Below are 22,116 nucleotides of genomic sequence, written 5' to 3' on the forward strand. Positions count from 1 at the left end.
AATTTAAATTAGTTAACATGCAAGGAAATTGAAGTCCTAAGTGACAAAATACCCAGAAGATGGGGAAGTTTGGTTGGGACAGAGCAGGAACCAAAATCCAAATTTTCTAATTCTCAGTTCAGTGTTCTGTCCAGTCATTTAATAAGACATCACATGAGGGAAAGCAAGAGGATGGAGTTTTTATAGGGAGATTTTGGCAAGGTCTAATTACAGTCGTGCTCTTGAATGTCTCCCAGCACTGGGGGATGGGAAGGGGAGGAGATGAGATGTCTGATGAAAATCTGATTCTTGCTTTCATTTTGTGTGTGTGTGTTTTGTTTTCTCTTTGTATGCTTGCATGATTCTCTCTTAATCATTGAAATTTTAAAAATCTACCAAAATATATCCAAGTGTGGGTCTTTTTTTATTCTTTGTTAGCCCTCAGAAAGACCCCTCAATTTGAACATTCTTGCCTTTTCCTGGGTAAGCATGTTTTTTTCATCAGTTATTTTTATTTTTGCTTCTCCTCACTCCCCTGTTTTGAATATTGCTGTTTTTTGACACTTCTGGAACTGCTATTTTTTATTTTCAACAAATCTGCAATGCCCTCAACCATAAGATATAACTCAATTTGAGAGAGATTATAATGTGAAATGAATAAGGCAACAGGGATTGTACTATCGTATAGATTGTTAGACACATCCTGTTTCCAGAGCTATTAATATGTGCAAAAAAAAATGCTTCTGTAAATCAATTAATAAATAAAATCCTAGGGTTTTTTATAAGTTATTGTCATAGTCCTCCCTTATAATTTCAAGCCCTTTACTATTCTAAATTCTGTGAACGTATCTCAAACTCATCTTCTAATCATCAAATTTAACACAATGCAATAATCTACTGTCACTACAGATTGGATTTTACATGGAATGAATCTTTTTAATTTTAATAATCATTGTTTTAATTTCCAAAAACTTTAGTACTCTTCTCATTTGGAACATTTTAGTGTTCTTTTATGATCTCTAAATGTCGTTCTCATTATTTAATAGAATATTGTTAAGCCTTCTTATTTAAAATTATTTGATTTGCGTGCTCAGACGCACACACTGTTGAACTTCTGGGTAGATTCTAACTCATTTAATATTGGTGATCATTAGCTCTGTCAGCAACTGTAGTCACATTTCAGTTTTATCAGTCCCAGGCAAAATAGATAAAAATAAAATATAAAATAATTACAAAAATTAAAAAAAGTTAAACTTTATTTTTTTTCTTAAAACTTCAAGATGTAATGTGCCTGCTGTCGGGGTGGGGAAAAATCCCCTTTCTTCCCTTCTTGTGTTCTTGTGGCTGGGCTGATTGTAAGATTGACACAAGACGAGATTAACAGGAGAAAAACCCAGTTTAATACATATGTATTGGAGATCATAAAGAAATGATGCTTGGAGAGTGAACAAAGCAGGCAGTATATATATATCTTTTACACAAAGAAACATAAATTTGTGAAAAATTGACAGGACAGAGAAACTTAGGTTTGGGGTATGTGATTAGTGAGGAATTTAAGCAGACTTTAGGCTTGAGATAGTAAATTAGCAAGGTTTGTCTATTCAGATTTCTCAGGCTTGAATTCCCTACCTCTGGTGATAAGGATGCAGGGAGAGTAACTTTCACACTGGAGATTTATTTCCTGCTTCCAGGGGAACAGAGACAGAAGGATCAGAATGCCCTTTTTTGCTTCTCAAGTAATTTTAATTCTAAGTAATTAATACTCTATTGTGGGATATTTTGGGGTGGGCTGCCCTGGGCCTCAACACTGCCATGGGAGATGAGATAGAGTTTTAGGCAAAGAAAGCTACAATTTCAGAGAAACTGATTTTTGTGCGTCATATGCCAAATGCTGCGATGTTTTTTAGCTATATTCAGTAGGTTTCCCAGAATCCTGGATGCTTGTGTGCAAAGTTTATGTGACTTCAAGGGTTCTACTTTGAAGGTTCTGGTGCTTAGCAAAAAGCCTAGAATTCATTTCCCCAACTCCCTGCCACAGCTTCAAAGTCCACCCTTTTGTTCACAGTTCACTTTGAATTAGGAGATATTATTGGGGTTCAGGAGAAGCTGGGATGGAAAAAATTGAGGAATCTCTTTACCCACCCTGCTGGAGGCTCTATTCCACCTGATGTGTTCTCTTAACTGTAGCATTTATTGACAATAAGCTTGGAAGTATCGTGTACATGGACATATCTGTTTTCTAGCTGTTATAGAATGCCTTAAACCTTAGTACATTCATTGATACATTTAGTGGGAAATAAGGAGAAATACAATATAAAATATCCATGGCTTCAATATATCGTCTTGACCCCTGTATTCAAATACTTTCTAAACTGGAAACTTACTAGTTTGTTTTGTGTAAACTTTTTCCAAGCCCCTCATGAAAAAGGGAAAATTCATTAGAATTTCAAGCTCCTTGATAGCTTGATCTCAATCTTTTCCAAGTCATCTTCCGAAATTCTACAAACACTTACTAAACTTTACTTTTAACAGTTAGTCATAGTTCTCTAAATCTACTACGCTCTTTCATGCCCCCATATTTTGCCTATTAGGTCTGAAACACGTTTCTTCACTTTTGCCTGTGAAGTATACTCCTGCTCATCTTTCTAGACTCAGTTCAAATATCACATATTTTATGAAACCTTTCCTAGCCCTTTCTACCATATTTGGACCCTCATAATGCTTTTTTTTAAAGCACTGATTTGATAGTCCTCTATTTATTTATGTGTATTTGTTCCATGTAATTCAATTTTCCACCATGTGTAGAATGTCATAGGCCTATGATATGAGGGTCAAAAATCCTAATGCTTTTTCCACGCTAACCCCTCAAAGGTCTATTTATGGACTGCATAGAACCCTAGTGGTATTCTATGAGTTCTGCTTATGGCACTCCTCAGAGCTCTATTTTTGTCAATATACAATTAACTAATACAAATATTGAATGCCAAAAATAGGATGTGCACATTTTAAATAATAATAAGTGAAAAAAAATTGAAAGCAGGGCTAACCCAAAACAATATTTTCCATTTGAGGATTATATCAAAACATTGCAAACATTGCTTTCACAATCTCATCTCATGTCTTCTCGAGTATCCTCCGCATTTCTATGTACATCCTTTTCCAAAATTCCAGACCAATTACCCAGAGCTCTTAGTTAATTATTTTCAATTTCTATTGTTATAATTGCTAACTCTACTATGTGCCTAACACTTTATGATTATTTTATATACATTAACTTTGATTATGTGGATCATGAAAAGCTACGGGCTGCTCTGAAAGAAATAGGCCTGCCTCAGCACTTGATTGTGCTGATGTCTAACCTGTATTGTGGACAGGAAGCCATTGTCAGGACAGAATACAGTGAGACAGAATGGTTTCCTACAGGCAAAGGTGTCAGACAAGGGTGCATTTGATCTCCCTATCTGTTTAATCTGTACACAGAACATATCATACAAAAAACTGGGCTAGACTCAGATGAAGGAGGAGTGAAAATTGGTGGAAGAAATATCAACAATCTAAGACACGCAGATGACACCATCTTACTGGCAGAACGCAGCAATGACATGAAACAACTTCTGATGAAAGGGAAAGAAGAAAGTGCTAAAGCAAGACTGCATTTGAACATCAAGAAGACAAAAATCATGACTAAGAAGAACTACACAGTTTTAAGGTAGACAATGAAGACATTGAAATTGTTAATGATTTTGTTTACTTTGATTCAGTCATCAATTAAATGGAGATTGCAGCCAAGAAATCAAGAGAAGACTGAGACTTGGAAAGGCAGCAAGGAAAGAATTAGGAACGATCTTCAAGAGGGAGGAAGTGTCGTTAGAGACTAAGGCCAAGATTATCCCCACCCTCGTATTCCCAATTACTATGTACAGGTGCGAAACCTGGACAGGGAAGAAGGCTGATAGGAAAACAATTGATTCATTTGAAATCTGGTGTTGGAGGAGAGCTCTACAGATACCCCGGACTGCATGGAAGATGAACAAGTGGCTCCTAGAGCAAATTAAGCCTGAACTATCACTGGAGGCAAAAATGACAAAACTGAGGCTGTCCTACTTTGGGCACAGCATGAGAAGGCAGGATTCTTTGGAAAAGACAATAATGCTGGGGAAAGAGGAAGACAGCAGGAAAAGAGGAAGACCAAATATGAGATGGATTGACTCCATAAAGGAAGCCATAGGCATGAGTCTACAGGACCTGAGTAGGGCTGTTGAGGACAGGACATTGTGGGCATCACTCATTGCCAAGGTTGCCAGGAGTCGGAGCCAACTTGACAGCATGTAACAATAACAAAATCATTTAACTGAATACTGAAAACAATCCTAGGATGTGGGTGCTGTTATTAGTCCCATTTAAAAAATAAGGAAACAGCAAACAAAAGAGGAGATATTTTTGACCCTGTACGTCTACCCAGATTCTCTCAAATCATGTCATTATAATATTATCATAATTATTACCATTATTAATCACAGTGAAATGTTACCAATATTTGATTAGAATATAATAGAATCTGTTTGATATTAAAATATTAACATTGCCTTATATTTGTATAAGCACTTAGAAAGGCACTTAATCACTTAGAAAATGCTTTTATAAACATGATCTCATTTAATTTTCATAATGACATAATAATGTAAGTCACATCATATCCATGTGCTGGATGAATAAAACTGAGGCCTAGAGAGGTTAAGAGAGAGCAAATTTACACCAAAGTTCTTATTTTATGCCAAAACATCATCTTATGTTTAAATTGGGCATTGTCATAGGCTAAATAACGGCTCTCAGTGATATCAGGTCCTAATCCCTGGAAAATGTGAGTGCTATCTTATTTGGAAAAGGGTGTTTGCAGATGTGATTAAGTTAAGGATCTTGAGATGGGGAGATTATACTGGATTATCCAGGTAGGCCCTAACTGCCATCACAAGTAACCATATAAGAGAGAGGCAGAGAGAGATTTTATACATACAGAAGAGAAGGTGATGGGAAGACAGAGCAGACAGAGATTTGAAGATGCTGGCCTTAAAAACTGGAGTTGTATGCAGCCACAAGCCAAGGAATGCCAGCAGCCACCAAAACTGGAACAGGCAAGGGACAGATGCTCCCCGAGAGCCTTAAGACGGAGTGTGTCCCAGCCAACATCTTGATTTTGGCCTAGGGAAACAGATTTCAGACTTCCATTCTCCAGAACTGTGAGAAAATTAGTTTCTGCTATTTTAAGCCATGATGTTTGTTGGTAGTTTGTTACAGCAGCCACAGTAAAATAATACAAGCATTAGCTAAAATGTATATTAGATCTGGACTGATAAGCCTCATGATGATGATGAAATGAATATAGTTGTCCCCTAGTTTCTTGCTCTCTAAGGTCCAAAGAGTTAAAAGGAATCTAGTACTAGAATTTCTAAGAATTCAATATGAGTCTCTTATTTTCCCCTTAATTTCACAAGAAAGACAGTTAACAGGCAACCTATTATTATTCCCACCCAATTTTCCTGCTGCATCAATATTTGTCTTATCATGAAATATATCAAATGCATATATGATTGGCACCTCTCAGCATTTTCTACCCTTGAAAGACCTCTTTCATCTCTAGATTAGTGTCTTCTTGACTATTGTGTTTGTTGTCTCCTTCCCTGTGTGATTTGTGTGTCACCTGCCATTCATGTCTCTCATTGTGCTTTTGTCCTCAAAGCTCTCTAGGACATTTACCTCTTCTTGTAGACTCTCAGTCTATGTGATCCCATTTTTTCCATGTTTTTATATTACTTGATCCTTTAACTGCTTCCTACCCCACCTCCTTCTTTCTAATTTCCTAAAATTTTTATAGAGTACTAGAGTTGTCAACTTCCTTTGCTGATTTTTACTCATCATCAGGTTTTTTTAAGCTATTGCTATGAACTCTTTCAAATAGCTTAGCATTACAACAAATTCCTACATCCCATTTGCCACAGAGTTGTATAGCATCATTTTTCTAATACAGTTTACATTTCTGAAAATGTGAGAGGCGCAATGCTTTTATTTGTAACAGTCATCACTTTGCTGATGTACCACAATCTGTGAGGCTGTGCCAGCACACTTTTATCGAAATTGAGCTGACACAGCTTTTGAAGTAATTGTTGAAGGAACTTACTTTCTTACAACTCCCATTTTACATCTTTTGCATCCAATTACTGCCTAAGTTAAAGAAAAGAGACAGCAGAGTGAAATCTTTATCAGTAGGTCCAAATCATAATCTTTATAAGGCAGTGTCTGGGGCTTGCCATTGGGATTTATTGACAATAGCATAACAGCCAAGCTAATAATTTAGTGTTCCAGTTCACCCAGTTCATGAGGATTGGTAGCTGAGCATCAGGGAATCATATTTCAGAGCTCTCTGCTTACCTGCAGATTCATGAGTGGTCCCTGTAAACCACCCACCTAAATTTTATTCATATATTTGTTTATTCAGATCCTGACTTGTTTCAAAAAGAATTTAAGGCAGCTTATAGAGATAAAATACATTAAAACAGAGTAAGATCAAAATAGGGAAAGCACACTGATATAAAGTTATACACATGTTAAGGTGAGTTACAAATTTGGCACCAAGATTTCTAAGCAGGCAAATAGGGAAAATAATTGTAACTCAGTTCCGTGAACTCAGCTCTTCTTCATCTGAAAACTAGAAAGAAATCTCTCCCAAAGGTCCTCAAGAAAAAGATCCTGCGTAGGAAATGAACACTTTCCTTATACGTGATATCACAAAGTGCCATAGCGCCATTTACAGTGTTCATAAATATTTAAGTCTTTGGTATCACAATAAAGTAGCCAATAAAATACTATTCTAAGGGAAGGTGAAACTTTGATTGGTACAATTCAGCTATGCTGTCAGGGATACCATAGTCCAAACAACATATCTGACACTTTCCAAACTCTAGACCTATGTTTTTAGTGTTGTTTCTGATTTTTACTGGTTATTTCTGATTATACCTCTGACTGTTGAAAATCTACACATCCTTGAAAGCCTAGTTTAAATATTACCTTCTGGCATGTAATATAGTAGATAAGAGCATAGGATATGGAGTCAGAAAGAAGTAGGCTAGAATTCTGGTGCCTTCATGGACAAGCTGTGTCATTTTAAGTAAGTTACTTAAATTCTCCAGTCATCTACCTCCATATCTGTAAAATGGGACTAAAATTCTATCTCACAAGATTGCCAACAGCTTTAAATCTGATGATGAAACAATAAGAATTTAATAAATGATAGCTTTAGCTCGCTAGAAGGGCCTTTTTTAAATGCCCTTTCACTCTTTGTATTCACACAGAAGTATGGTGTAGTGTAAAGAAACATAATATATGCTGCCAGAAGGTTTAATTTATTTCTTATCACCTATGTGACACTATTGACATTGTGGGAGGTACATGGGCCCCCAAGATAAACCTAGTATTATTTTCTAGGGGAATATGATTTTTATTATAGTTATTTTTTCAGATAAACTCAAAGAAATTTGACAGAAAATAAAATGGGCACACACTAGGTTTTCCAGAGTTAAAGCCACAGCAGCAGTTGTCCTACACTTCAAAATGGCAAGAGGAACGTTATAATTTCCAGTCCCTGGAAGAGGGTCTCAGGACTTAGGTTTTTCAGGCAACATTTTTCAGATAAGTGGCTTCAAAATAGACCTTTCTAAAAATAATAAATGAATAACCAAATAAATAAGTAAATCAAAATCATAGAAATAGCTCATGCACTCTTACCTTGTGACCCACATATTTCTCTATCTCAATACATCCATAGCTCAGTAATCTAACATTACAGAGCCACCAGCATGTTAAAGAATTGAAATAATGTATTTAAATGGTCTTCATAAATTATTTAGCTTTGACAAAAAAAATAAAAGACATGATATTCATGGAACACCAGGGCAAATGGTAAAAATAGCAAAAAAGGCACGTGCTTATGGGACTCTTTCTTGAAAGAACATTGAGCTCTCACTGGCAATGTCAGCAGGTTAATGAAGAAATCTCTTAGGCATGGCACATGTTCAATCTATATTGACATGGCTTGAGATGCTGCTTTAACAAATGCTTGTTCATCAATACTCACCCAACTGATTGACCGAGTTAAAATTAGAAAAATGCCACTTGCTTTGAGGACTGAATGCCTGCAAAATCATTGCATGGAAGAGGGAGAGGCAACCATTTGAGGAATATCAGAAGATAAATCGCATTCAGTGTTAGACAATTGCAATGGTCTATTCACTTCAGTGCATCCAAGGGATATTTTAGAAAACAGTGCAGTAGACACTTTTCGTAACTTCAATCTCAAGAAACTAGGAAAATCCTCCTATTATCACCTTAACTTTCAGATTTAGTCTCAGAGCTTGAAGGGACTTCAGAGATCGCTGAATCCAAACTCTTCCATTTGCAGAAAAAACAAAAAAATACATCCCAGAAATTAAGCTCCTGGAAGAAGAGAGGATTAACAAAAGACTTGTGTTATATTAAAATGAGAATAATGATTATATTAAGGAAAACATATCAGTGCAGTAATTAATTTTAAGTATAAAATAACTCATGAAAAATCTTGCAAAAGATTTTGCAAAACTATTTTCAGTTTTCTGTTGAGATAGTAAAACTTAAAACTCTCTTCTGGTCGCTGAGAAATCTCTGCTCAATGAAATACAGACAGCAAGAATAAATGCATTGTCACTACACAATTTGTGGCCAAAGGAGTGGGAAAAGCAAAGAACACAGGTAGAGTCTGACTAGGTTCGAGCATAGATTTAACTGTTCTTATCCTACTCTCTGGTTCCACGATGATAGACATCCCTCCTTGGGTCAACCAGAAATGACTCTATGTAAATGAAGTTAATGATAATTAGGAGATGAGAAAATTCAATTAGCGACCCCCATTTGGAAGGTTCTGGAGAGAAACGTAGTAAGTGTTGATGCTACAAAGGACTAGATTATGAAAGGAAAAACATCAAATGCTGTATAAAAGGCAATAAACTCATCTGAAGGATCAATCACCCCTTACTGCAGCACATATCTGTTATTTCTCTCTCTACTTTAGACACCGTCAACGTCAACATTTTGAATGTTCGCAAATCCATGTGGCCTGCCTAGGTCTATTTGTTGGCATGGTTACCAGAAAGAGTTTTAATCTAGGGTGCTGCCAATTTCAATGAACTGGTAAACTAGGTACACTGGCTGGAAATTACAGCAATTTAGCCATTTACTGCTTAGATTGCTCTCTTTGCTGCTTGGATATACCTAAGAGTGTCAAGTTTGCCCAGAGGGTAGTTGGCATAGAACTAGGTGTCAACATAAGCAACTTGTACAACACTATGGCACTAACTATGGAAGAGCTAGCAACTAAGGAAGGCCTCCTGATTCCCCATCCAGTGCTCTTTCTACTCCATCAGATAGTCACCCATGAATGTATCTGCCAAATTCACTTCTACAGTGTACAAATTCAGAATATAAGCATTTCACAGTATAAACAGAAGCTAGAGGCAGACCAGGTACAATCATTATAGGAACAGAGTTTGTCTTTGCAGAAGCCACTCTCTCACTCCATTTCCTTATCTAAGTAACATTTCTCTTTATTTTCCATCACACCACCCATTCACAACTCGAATCGAATTGACATTTAAATAGTAATTCCCCTATTTGGAACATTACCCCAGGTCTCAGAGTCCTCAAGGTAAAGTTGCTAGTTGCTACTGTCCGATCTAATACAAGCAACTCCATCCTCTGTCCCAAATCTTATTTTCCTTCACTTCTCAGCAACTTGCCTGCCCCGTGCCTCGTTCCCACACAAGAGGCATGCTCTTTGATAAACAGCGTTAATAAACAGTTTGCAAGCAATTATGTTTTCATGCTTTGCCCCATTTAGAGCCAGAAACACCAAGATATTCTAGTTCAAGCTCTTTATTATATAAATGAGGGAATTTTAGCCCATAGAATTTTACTCTTTATCTAACATCCTAGAAATAGTAGAAGTAAGAACTACAACTCAGGATTCTGGACACCTAACAAAATGGTTTTTCCTACCTTACTATGATGGCTCCAATTAAACCAATTAAGTTTTCTCTGTAAAGAACTGGTCTAACATACAAAAACTGTTCTGACATGATGTTAGCCAATATGATTTTTTTTTTTAATCTTCAAAATAAAAATAAAATTAATCCACAGGAATATAATGGGTAAAAGTATACACCACAGTGAAATTTGTAAGATAAAAAAGGACTAGAACAATGCTTGACACTCTAAGCATTCTGTTTATTTCCAAAAACAAACATTCTACTTCACACAGAAGTGAAAATCATTTCAGTTTTGTCACAAAATCCAACTATAATGTTCAGATGGTATTTGAGGAAACTAGAATTTTCATAGAACACATTATGACCTGGTTTCTTTCTTTGCAAACCTTTCACCCCAAAAAAAGTATTTTCTAGCAAGAAAGGAAGAAATTGTTTTGACATATTCCACCAGATGATTTGATAGATAAAATTTCTTCCATCTTTCCTTTCATCTTTGAAAAACATTCATAATTATTGGTGGTAAAATGTTCATTTTCTTCATTAAAAGTGGTTATCTAAAAAATTAGTTGATAGCAAAGGAAAGTAACAGGGTTAAACTATGTGATAAGAGTAATGAAGAAAATTTCTGGATGAAATTTTATCCAAAAGCTATTGGGTTAATAAAATTTCATGGCAAACCCATGACCTTTTTTCACATAATCTGATAAACTACTGCTGTTCCTATTTCCTTATCACCCGTAATGGCATTAACCTTGTCCCAATCGACACTCAAAATCCAATCTTGTTTAAGTTTTCTATTTCTCTGACCATCTCCCATTCAAAGAGTAATCAGTTCCTATGGGGTCTATATTCTCAATGTTTTATAAACACGTGTTTTCCTTTCCCTGTCCACTATTACAGTCTCAGTACAAGTTTAGCTGGTGTTTACTTTCCTCCAGTCTCACTCAGTAGGAAGCATCAGGCACCAGAGTGGAAGAGTGATATTCCAGGCTTATCACGTCCTTTTATCAAAAAAATTCATTGTTCTCCCCTGATAATAGAATATGACTCAAATTCCTTACTATTGCATTTAAGAATATCATTGACCTGAGCTAAATCTACTTTCTTTCATTTCTCAGTAATCTCCCATTGAGGTGTCCATGCTCTGGAGCAATGCTGTCCAATAAAATTTTCTGTGATGACGGAAATGTTCTACACCTGTTCTTTCCAATATGGTGGCCACTGGCGTCATATGCCTACTAACCACTTGAAATGTGGCTAATGCAAGTGAGGAATTGAAATCTTGATTTTATTTAATTTGAATTTAAATTATGTAGCAACATGTGGCTAGTAGCTACCATATTGCACAGCTCAGCTGTGCAGTAGTGGCTCTCAAATTTTATGAATCAGAGTCACCTGGAGGGCTTGTGAAAACAGATTGTTGGACTCCATTCCAAAGTCTTTGAGTTTGTAGTCTGGGATGAGGCCCAAGAATTTACATTTCTAAAAAGATCTCAAATGGTGCTGATGCTGCTGGTTGGTCCAGAGTGCAAGTTTGAGAACCACTGTCCTAGACAAGTTTAAACCCCTACTGTCTCTTGAACAGATCTAGTACACGTATTTATATCCACGTAGGTTTCTGTTTGTAACTACATTCTGCATTGCTTTATATTTATTTGCATGCCTATTATTTCCTTCATAAATCATAATTAACTTAAAAACAAAGACTATGTCTTTTTCATATTCGCAAGACCTAAAATGTCTTACTCAGTCATATAAACATAATAAACATACAGTAGGGGTTGTTGGATTGAATTAAAAGCCAGTTGTTTTGTAAAATATTAAACATTTCAAATGGATTTTATTCATTCTAAATTTAAATTTTGGTTAGATGGAAGAATTAAGTATAAAACTGTACAGAACACCATAAAGTTAATTTTAGAATTTGGATTACAGAAATTTGAGATTCTCCATCAATATAGTCACATAACAATACTCCAATGTCATTGGTAATTATATTCCTGAAGTAAAAATGACAAATATCACAGAGATACTAGAGGGAGTGGCTAATGTCACAAAGTACGATTAACTATTAAAAAAATAACCAGACAAATCTACCTCTTCAAGCAGAATATTTAAAACAAATGATAAATTCTTTTTAGCAGCTTCAAACTTTTTATACATAACACTTCTTTAAAAAAAAAAGGGAAAATAGCTCACATTTTCTGTTGAAATAAGGCTCAATACAAAAAGAGCAAGGCATCATTAAAATGAAGCTCAAGGTGATAGAAACACCAGGAGAAGAAATGTTTCCAAGATCTCTTACAGCAGTGAGCCTAGTTAAGACCAGGCAATTAGTTCCTTACTGTGATCAGCCACCTTTAAATCTGCAATTTGAAAGAAGCCACCTATAGAGAAACCACTTCCACTCCTTTTTAAATTATAGTAAGAAACCCCAAATTTTCTCCAAATTAGCAAAGAAGTTTACTCAGCACATTTTTAAAACAAACTCGCTCTATATTAGAGACTCAAATAATATGGTTTTTCATTAACCAAATCACTCTTTTCCATTTTTCACAGTAATATGGGCCTTTACGTGAACATCAAAGAAATATGGTTAATGAATAAACACTCAAAATCATAGCACAGGGAAGAGCCTAGATGGCATCATCAGGCCTTAGCTCAACATTATCTGTTGCTAGACACCCAAAAATAATAAAAGGAGGTCTGAAGCACGCCAGCAAAAGAAAACCAGCCCCAGCCAATCTCTAATATCAGCCCTGCTGCCACCATTAAGTTTGTAGGAGGCCCCAAATTAAAATGCAGCACCAAACTTGGGGGAGGTAAATTGCCTTTACCCTGTGCTCTAATGCCCACCTTTCTACGCCAATAAAAGGTGTACTGACAAGAACTTCTCTAAGAAAAAAATATTCATATTCCATTTTGAGTATAGTCAGTGCCCTTTTGAATTTGAGAGTCATTTCTAATATTCTAAGACAACCATTCAAAAGTCCATTCAGTAAATATCTGAAAGCTTGAAATACATCCTAGAAGTGTCCTGGGGAGGTGGTTTGATTTGGTTGATAGTATTTTTGTTTTATTCTGTTGTCTGCTGTTTCTTGTTAATGTAATTCATGCTTTTTCTAGGAATTTAAAATCTCTCCAGGAAGACAAAATCTGCATGGGCAAATCAATAAACAATAGCGGGCCATGACTCCAATTAAGGACCAAAGGCTATACACAAAATTTAGATCTATGTTCAGAAACTTTTGTGTTCTGCGTTGATGGGACAAGGCCTCATGGAATAGGTGGGGTTTTGGCTGGGTCTCAAGAAAGAGATAATAATTTAAATAGAAAGAAGCAGCAACTATGCACAAGGAAATGGGAGTCAAGAACATGATGTGTTCAGGACAAAGCGAGGAGTTGCTTGCCTCAAAAAAAGTTCATTATTATTTTACTACTAATAGCCAGCATTCCTTGAGAGTCTATTCTTGCCCCCACCAAAAAAGCACTTTTTGTGCCTGATCTTGTAAATCACCATGGCAACCCTCTGAAGTAGGTACTATTATATCATTTTTATAGATAAGCATAGACGGATGGATGAATGGATAGAAAAATAGATAAAAAGACAAGAAGAACAAATACGAAGATTAAGGTGTTTAAAATATCCCCAAATGAACACAACCAAAATCTAAGTTTGTCTGATTTCAAACTTCAAGTTCCCAACTACATTTTACATTCTCTCCACAAATATTGGGAGATAGGAGAGCAATACTTAGTAGGTAAAATTAAGATAAATGATCAAAATTCAAATTTGATTTGATGATTCCATTCAATATGGTTATTGAAAAAAATAGTTGTTTTAAGTAGTAGAAGGAAAGAAATTAATATTAAAACCACTAGGAGAAAATTTCTCAACCAGGTTGCCAATTTAAATGTTGAAAGCTCTGTGGTCTCAGATACGTGTGACATGCAAGCTTCATGAGCCATTTAGTCCAGTTGTCTACTTCTTCCGTAAAATATACCCAAAGGCATTAAGAATGGATCATTAAATGAAAAAATATAAAGCTATGGAGTATTCACATCATAACATAAGAATGAATTTAATCTATAATATTATGAACAAATGTATTTAAGCAAAGCTGGCTTAATGACATTATTCCCCTATTGAGATTGTCATTAGAAGAGTAGCTTTTAGAGAAGCCTAAGTAGATGACCCATGTTTAATTAACATGAACTTGAAATCTGGCCAGGGCGGGGGGTGGGAGGGTGGGTGGTTAATTTGTTTAACAGCCAGAGGATCAACTCAACACAATTGTTGGGCTTTACTTAAATGCGGATAAAAAGAATATCAGTGTCACTATAAATACTTTTCTGAAACATGTAGAACGAGGAATGCAGTTCCTTTGTGTTATTTTTTTCTAATCAATTGGTTCTCATTAGATGTTATATTGGAATACAATCGGTAGAAAATTTTAAGCACATTGTTTTACTGTCTCCAAACCATTTCTAGTTACCTACAGCTCCTCTGGGTAAAAGTAGGAGTCTTGCTAAACTTAGCTTTTACTTCCTTTCTATTTATATTCTATACCTCTAGTCTCCCCAGCATTCACCTCCTACAGAATTGCTGATGAAAACACCTGTACATAATTCCCATTGCCAGTTCAATCTGCTCAGGCAGTTTTCTCATCACCAAGAAACACCAGGTTCTATACGGGAAAACTGGGTCTTCACTGGTGGAAGGCAATTCAGCATCTCTGGAAAAGGGATGTGAACATTTTTCATGGTCATCAAAGGGCTAATTGGTTAAAAACAATTGAGAAACAGCTCTATCAATATCGAACATTTATCTGTCCATCTTGGCTGCTTTGGCCATTACTATTCTTTCTGCTTGCAATTTCCTCCTCTATCTTCTCATGGTCAGTATCTGTACATCCTTTAAAACAAAGCTTAGGTATCATTTTCCATGAGAGCCCTCCTATGAACATTAGACTAGATTTATGTGTCTGTCTCCCACTTAGATTGTAAAGTCCCTCAATACCGAGACTGTGCATTATTCCTCTTTGGATCATAGGTACCTATCAAGATTCTTGTCACATAAGAGATGCTCAAATACCGTGAGATGAACTGAAATGAACTGGACTTTCAATCTAAGTAAGTGATCCTACCTGTGATCTTACTAAGATGCATGCGAAAGAAAAATGCCTTTCCCTCCAATGTTATGTGTCTCCTATATACCACACTCTGCTCTCTTGCAAAACCTTGTTCTTCAGTCTACTTTTATCCTACCCTCTCTGTCTCTCCTTCATAGAGGAACAGCCTGTCCTATTTTCCAAGGATAATACCTATACTCCCTGTGAACTCATTCCACAATCATACCCCTTTTCTTGCAAAGTCTCACTCTTCTCCTGATTTATTTCTTTTGCCTATGAACACACTCAGTTTACTTAGTCTAAAAATCTTCTTGAAAGAACTTATTATCCCATTGAATTATAATTCTCTTTTCCTTTTCACACACAGATTATCCCAAATAAATCTGCAGGTCAATAAACAATCAAAATTCTCTGCAAATAGGAACAGAAAGAGGGGAAGATATTGAGAAGCTGATTTGCAACTATAAGAGAAGGAGTGTTCTGGTGGCAGGCAATAAAATGTACTATTTATATAGTGACTAGCATGGAACTTAATAAGCTTTACTTCCTCACCAAACCCCACACATTAATAAAAAGTTGTTGGAACTCAATAGTCACTCACCGTATATAAGCATTTACCTAAAATTTCCAAATTCTAGAATTTTTTGGTATGTATTCTAATTTCATGTTAGAAATCTCAATTTTGAAGTATGGGTATGCAAATTGTGTGCTATTATGTAAACTTTCTCTGAAAATACTCTATCTACTTTTTGTAAAAGTTTGAGAGTTTTGATTTTGTTTGTTTAGTTTGGTTGTTGTGTGGAGTTCATTTTATGTCAAAAGAAACACACTAAACATGATTTAATTTTTTGAAGGGTTAGTAGGGATGGAGAGAGGGAAGAAGACTGAAGCTTCCTACATGCAAACAATATGGAGACATATGTGTCACTAGGAAACGTTTATTGCTACAAAGGGAAGTTACCAGGCGAATAAATTCTTGTGGAATAAAGCAAATAAAATTCAAGTTGAAATAGGCTGTGTTTATATTTTATGTTTTAACTATTAATAAGAGTTTACTTAAAGTAAATGACCTCATAAAACCTCACTGTGGTAAATTATTGCAGTTATGGTCCCAGATTGATTCATGCCGTTTTGTGTTCTTACCTTTGGTTGATGCCTTACTCCACTGACTAATGGGCTTGGTCATATGACTTGCTTTGGCCAATGGAATATAATATCATATAACGGGATATATGATGCAAGCAGAGATTTAAAAAATGCTGATACCTTTGTACTTGCGTTCTTGCTGCTGTTGAAATGAGTTTCCATGTGAATAAGGCTGGGCTAGCCAGCAGGAGTGAGCCATTGAGTTGAGGTCATCTCAGATCAACAGCTCCCAGATGGTTGCAGATGCATGAGGAAGCCTAGATAATACCAGAACTGTTCAGCTAGGTCCAGCTCAAATTACTAATCGATAATTGAGTAATTTAGTCTGGTTATTTTTATCCAATGATAATTGTCACTTTTGAGTAATCACAGGACTCTGTCAGAGACAAATTAATTGTACTAATGCACTTGTGGTAAATTTAAAGTTTAGCAGTAATATATGAACTGTGAATACTTAAGCAAAGCAATGAAGGGCTAAATTCAGTGAGGTGCAAGTATTTACAACACATTGATTTTATCCTGGAAGTTCTTCAACAACACTGAACGTCTAAATAAGGTAAATTCTTAAAAATAAAATATCTCTATTATGATGCTCTTTTGTAAATATTTCTTACTTAAAAATACAGATATTGTATATTTCATTTACTGTAGTCTCTTACATGAATATTTAATGTATAGAAATACAGCACTGATTATTTAATTCAGCATACTTTTTCTTTCTCAGATTTTAAATGCATACTACATTTTAAAGGCTTAATATTCTTGAATATTTGAGGCCATATGTGATATTTGTGGTAAGAATAAAGAAACTAGGGGCCAGCCCTGTGGCTTAGCAGTTAAGTGCACGCGCTCCACTGCTGGCGGACCGGGTTCGGATCCCGGGCTCGCACAAACACACAGCTTCTCCGGCCATGCTGAGACCGCGTCCCACATACAGCAACTAGAAGGATATGTAGCTATGACATACAACTATCTACTGGGGCTTTGTGGGAAAGAAAGAAGAGAGGGAGGGAGGGAGGGAGGGAGGGAGGGAGGGAGGGAGGAAGGAAGGAAAGAAAGAAACTAATAACAGAAATTGCAGTTTCTTAATCCAGATAATATTTGGATATGCATGAAATCAAAGAAAACCTAGAATGATATATGGGCTTATCTAACCAATTTTTATAGCACTTTGTAAATCCCCTCTTCCTTAAAGAAAACCTATTTAATATTTAGGTTTCCTAATTTGGTACTTTACTGAATATGTTACACATTTATTCATCTATAAAATATAATATTTATGTAAAGCAGAGTTCAAGTCTAATAAACTGTAACTCTAGATTATAATGATTACATAGCTACATAAATGAGGACATTTATTTATATTAAATTCAAGGTTCACATACAGCAAGTTTTACCTGGCTAGGTCATTACTGCTCTTCTGCAACAGCAAAATATTGAGATATAACAACATAAATGCAAAGACCTTGCAACGTATTCAGTTAGTATCGTTTCCTGATCAGCAAAACATTCTTGCAAAAAAAAAAGAAGAGAGAAACTTTTATAAAACTGGCATAAAGCTTGTTAAAATACTATTTATACATACAGAAGGCAGATTTCCTCAGATATTCAAGTGATTAAAAAATATCTTTCAATAGAAAAATTAGATCTTGTTTGTTTTATTATGTTTGTGTTAGTGTTTCTGTTTTCTCGGTTCTTGAGAGGATTGTGTGAATGAAGTTGTGAGAAATGGATAGCTATCAAGCTGAGTGCCCAAGGCGAAAAAAAAAAAATAGAGCCAAGACAAGAAGTGAAGATGAATTCTAGAAGTTAGAATGTGGTCAAAACATATATGTTTTGTCAAAAACATATATGCTAGAATTATATGTTAGTAAGGTCATGGATGAACAATGAGCCAGAGCCAAATAAATACTCCCAAATCAGTTATGAAGGAAGAAAAAGAACTATCATTTGCTGAGTGTCGACTAGATGCTGGATACAATGTTCATGCTTAGCCTAGGTTACCTTGTTTAATTCTTACCACAACCTTGTGAAGTAGGTACTATTGTTTCCATTTTATCAATGAGGAAACTGAGACATGGATAAATTACATGACTTGCCTACAGTCACTTAATTTAAATGGCTTACATAGAATAGAAACCCTGGCATGTCAGAGTCCAAAGCCTGTGCTTAAATCTGGCATTGTTGACAAGACAGGAGGAGACTAGTTACTGAGTTAAATTTCTGCCTCAGCCCCAGGATTATTTTACCAGTATTCCCAGTCTTACAAGCACTTTCTTTATTAATGGTCCACTCCTAAAAACAGCCACTGCTGCTCCATATCCCTGGCTCTGGTTTATAAGTTGCCTGTGGAGTAGCAGTTTCTCTAATGTCGTCTCTAGTAGGCTTGGATGATCTTATATAATCCATCTATATGTCGGGCTAAAATGAATAAGTCATAAAATAAATCTTTATTGAGCTATCCTTGTGCAAGGGATTTTTATTCTTTTAAGAAAATATAACTACATAACACAATGACTGCCTTGTAGGTGGTTAAAGGTATAAGATATACAAACAGCTTAAGTGTACATGGTTCCCCATGGGCAAATCAAAATATTCCAAACTCCCTAGCCTGGTACATATGAACCAAAAATATTTTTCATGTCAGTAATAGCAAGACTAGTTAATCACCAGGTTGACCCATGTTAAATAAATGGTGAGATGCAATCAGTATGTCTAGCATAAACCCTCGGCGTAGCAATGGCTCAATAAACGCTCAATATTTCTCAATACAATTTCTCAAAATAAGGTTGAGAAAAATAGCTGGATAGCTCAAGGCCAAAAGCATATAGTTGAACAAAAATACTCAGGAAGAAAACATATGTAGATTACTCAATACTACTTCAGGATAAGTGATTTTTTTTAAATAGAGTAGTCAAAACTCTGCACCTAACGAAACCAAAACATGTCACAAAAATACCCATTTAATTATTATGGTCTCGAATTTATATGGACAGCAGCACTGTTGGTTTCAGATCTCACTGAAAGTTATGTTCAGCATAGGCTGGGACAATACTACCAAACCAGATTATTAATCCTATTTTGAGAGTCATAGTATCTTGGAATTGGGCAAGAACTTTTGAGAATCAGTCTTACACCAAATGTCTTTCAAGTTATCACCCAAAATTATTTGAATAGCTCTAATGTTGTGGAATTTTTCATCTTACAGCAGAATATTCTCATTTTAACTACTCTAATAATTTAGACTTCTTCCTGATTATTGAGCCCAAATCTTGCTTCTACTAATTTCTATCTTTTGGTTCTCGTTCTATCTGTACATGACAAGCACTTGCTCTTTTTCCTATGATGACTCTTTGAATTCCAAAATAATCAGACCATCTGTTGATAAGGCTCCATTCTATCTTTCATCATATGATGTCATTTCCAGGTTCTTCATTATACTAATTTCCCTTCTCTGAAAGTTCCACTTAAATTTTGTACTCAGGTGTGAATAAGTACCACAGACATGGTACCAGTACCATTAACCAGTACCACAAATTATCTCCTATAGGAGTCCGTGATTCTCATACTATCTGTAGTAAAATACCACTGGGCTTTTATCTTTTTCTCTATTGAGGACCAAAGTTTTGTTTAAAAAAATTGTGAAAAAGTCACAAAATATAAGCCCTGTTTATTATTATTAGATTCATCTAATATAAAATTACTCAGTCAATTGCTTCCTCTCAGTTTCTTTCCTTCATCATAAACCAGTAACAAACAGTTGTGAACCGTAAGCAATTGAGGACCACACTTTGAGTAGCACTGCCCCAGGTAATAAACGCTGTACTTAAATTTATGTAGCCCATGCTTGTATGAGTATTGAAAGTAAATGCTTTCGTTGAAACTCTGTCAGCCAAATCCACATTAATATCTATTAAGCTAAATTATTTCATCCAGGCCTACATTACTGAATTTCTCTTGAAAATATAAATTCAGTAATTTTAATATATTAATGACTGTAAAATGTCAATGTGCTATTGTCAACAATTCCTATCTTTATTTTCTAATATATTTATTTTTATTTTTATCATTATTAAAATAATACATTTTCAATGTGGATAATATAAAAGATGAATAATAGTATATAGAGAATAAGAGTAAAGACAGCTGTAATCCCACACCTTAAGACTAGCAAATTAGACCATGCCTTTGCAGTCAGAAAAAAAAACCTGAATTTAAATCTAGCTCCATAAATTACTATATATGGACCTTGAGCATAAAATTTATTTGCCTAACATGCCTCATTTTAAGAAGAGAAGACAAGCCCTCTGTATAGGTTATAGTTGTGAGCCTTAAATGAGATAACGTTGTAAATTGCTTAACAAAGGGCAAGTAATATAGAAAACCCTCAAGAAAGTTAAATGTTATTATACAGATATAAAATTATGCTGTTCATAATCTAGTGTTTGTTCCCCTATATTTTATACAAAATTGAGATTTTACTGTATTTAATTTTTTATCCAATTGTTTTCACTTAATGTTACGTTATGCAAATATCCCATCACCTTAAATTGTTTTTTATGAGATCATTCTAATGGCTTCATTGTTGTGAATTATTGTTCTCCTCTCCAAAATATTAGGTATCTTTACTGCTTTTGTGCCTCCTGCCCTTTTGAAAGATGGTTTTTGTAACTTCAAACAAATTATTGATAAAAATTGTTGAAAAAGAAGTAGTCCAGCTTGTAGTGCACCAGTAGAGATCTTCCTCTATCATTGTTTCTCAAATATGATCATTTTTTAAAAGAGAAAAGTGTGTTTTTTCTAATAATATAAAAATACAACCATTTTCAGAATTATGTGCATCACAGTTTTTTTCTGATGAGGGCAGGTAATTTCAGGACTAAAATTTCCTACTTTTTTTGGCTCAAGTAGTATACCTTTTATTATCCCAGATAGGGCTCAGCAAACTACAGCCTGCACTCCAAATCTAGCCCACTTCCTATTTTTGCAAATAATATCATTTTGGAACAAGCCACGCTCATTAGTTTACATGTTGTCTATGGCGGCTTTCATGTTAAAATGACAAAATTGTGTAGTTAACGACAGAGAGCATAAAGTCTGCAAAGCTGAAAATATTTACTCTCTGTCACTTTACAGAAAAAGTTTGCAATTCTTACCATAGGCAAATGAGAACAAAAAAAGGAATGAACATAACGGGCAAATAATAATTTCATTGCAAGTGAAGAAGAAAGATATCACCATGGTCTGAGGTTTAAATGAAAGAAACTAATAGAAAAATTGGGTCGCACTGAGGCTGGATGGCACATGCAAGTCGAACTCAGAAGATCTTGTTCCACAGCATCAATAAAGCATTTATGACATAAGGAAGGAGTTAACGTCTAGAAGATAATAAGATGTTATATTAATATTTATTCCACCTGGGGTCAATTTAGTTTCTTATATCTATAATTTAATTATTTTCTAGAATTTAATGATGTTCATTAAATTTAGTACTTTGGGGCCATTATTTCTTCAAATATATTTTTCTATTCCTTTTATTTGGTTCTCTTCTGGAACTCTCATTAACATAAGATAAATACTGGACCTTGCCCCAGAAGTCAACTGAACATCTAAAATTCTGTTTGTTTTTCTTTTGTCTTTTTCTCTCTGTTCCTCAGTTTAGATAATTTCTATTGATCTACCTTCAAGGTTACTGATTCTTTCTCCTGCAACCTCACATTTACTCTTGAGTCCATCTTGTGAATTTTTCAATTATTATGCTTTTCAACTCTAGATTTTCCATTTGGAAA

This window comes from Diceros bicornis, chromosome 3 (assembly GCF_020826845.1).
Source record: "Diceros bicornis minor isolate mBicDic1 chromosome 3, mDicBic1.mat.cur, whole genome shotgun sequence".
NCBI lineage: Eukaryota > Metazoa > Chordata > Mammalia > Perissodactyla > Rhinocerotidae > Diceros > Diceros bicornis.